This window comes from Otolemur garnettii, unplaced genomic scaffold (genome assembly GCF_000181295.1).
Source record: "Otolemur garnettii isolate 467f Iridium unplaced genomic scaffold, OtoGar3 scaffold00006, whole genome shotgun sequence".
Classification (NCBI taxonomy): Eukaryota; Metazoa; Chordata; class Mammalia; order Primates; family Galagidae; genus Otolemur; species Otolemur garnettii.
The window spans coordinates 44,406,686-44,408,290 of NW_003852401.1; the positions used below are offsets into that span (position 1 = coordinate 44,406,686).

The 1,605-nt window shown below is 44.7% G+C and overlaps 1 pseudogene; it reads right to left on the reverse strand.

Moving 5' to 3' along the window:
• Positions 1-698: 698 nt before the first annotated feature.
• Positions 699-1,293, reverse strand: LOC100955291 (annotated as a pseudogene).
• Positions 1,294-1,605: the final 312 nt, after the last annotated feature.

Here is a 1,605-nt window from a genome sequence, read left to right on the forward strand (position 1 = left end):
GTGCCTGCCACAATGCCCTGAATTTTTTTTTTTTTTTGTTTGTTGCTGTTTGGCTGGGGCTGGGTTTGAACCCACCACCCTTGGTATATAGGGCTGGTGCCCTACCCACTGAGCCACAAGTGCTGCCCAAGAAGGTATATTTTCAAATGTCATTTGAGACAGAAATATCAAAGATGGGAGAAGTTGTCTGCTGGGATGTAGGTTGTGTAAAGATAACAGGAGAAAGACAAAGTGAAATCATTCATCTCCAGTGTCACGTTTGTGTCTCCACGCAGAGGGAAAGTAAGGTTGGAAGTGTGGAGCAAATATGGTAAAGATGGGGTCATAATGATACATGATCACAGTTCAGGGTGTTGACAATCACCTGAGATGAAGCTGATTTAACAACCACTTCCAATTGTGGGATCATGGGCAACAGACAGTGATAGAAAGTTAGAAATGGACAGATGTCATTGGGGGTGTGTGTGTGTGTGTGTGCACGTGTGAGAGAAAGAGAGACAGAGAGAGACGCACTCTCTCTGCTCGTGCCTGCCCCAGACGACCCAGGGGCTCTGACCCCAGCAGACTCTGCCCCGCTCCCTCCATGAGTGGATGTGCACCTGCTCCTGACTTTCTTCTTCTGCTTTCACAACAGACCATCTGAAGAGGATTTGCCATGATAGGTTTTTGGTTTTTTTTTTACTGTGACTATAAGTTATTTAGTCATTTTTGTTTACAACTGAAAACTCTGGGAATTCAAAATTAACATCCTTGCCTTTGAGTTTCTTATAGACACCAGAAAAAGTTTCAACCTTGTGTCCCACATTCTTCTGCTGTGCTTTGTCTAAATGCACCTTTATGAGCCGGCTGCCATCAGCCTTGTGCAAATTCTCTTGCCTATAGTTTCACTTGGGAGACCAAGTCCTCAAGGATTTCACTGTTCACAGCTGTCAGAGTGCAGCTCCTGGGACACTTTTACTTATCTCTTATAAGCTTAGGCAGAATTCTCCTCTGAGTGAAGAAGATGACATGCTTCCCACTAAACTTTTTCTCCAATTCCCATACTAGCTGGACTTGAATTTTCTGGAAAGATTTCAGTTGAGGAACAGGAACAAAGCTTATGATAGCTTTCTGACCACCACCAACTTCCATTTTCTTGGCAGCTGTTATATGTAACTCCTAAAGCTGAACCTTGAGGTCTGAGTTCACCTCCAGCTCCAGCAGGGCCAGAGAAATGTCCAACTCGAGTTCATCCAGTTTATTACCATTGGGCTTCATGATCATGGCAGTGGAGCTGAACAGGGCCTTCTCCATGCAGAGCACTGACTTAGGGAGAGGACCATGGTACTCTTGAAATCATGTCTCAAGAGGAATTGTTAAAGAAACTAGCAATGCCTAGCTTTGAGAATAGGGAACTCCTGGAGAAGGAAACTGCCTTTACTTGTGCTCCTCTGTGCCAGTCACCAGTCGAGCTCTTTACTTAAATTAACTGATTTATTTTTCTCATTTACTATCTCACCCATAAAGTAGGGTGACAGAGATCAAGCATCCTGACACTGGCCTAGGGATTAGGAAGGGATGGTGCTGGGAGCCACTGTTTCTTGCATCCATCATCTCATGGAGAGG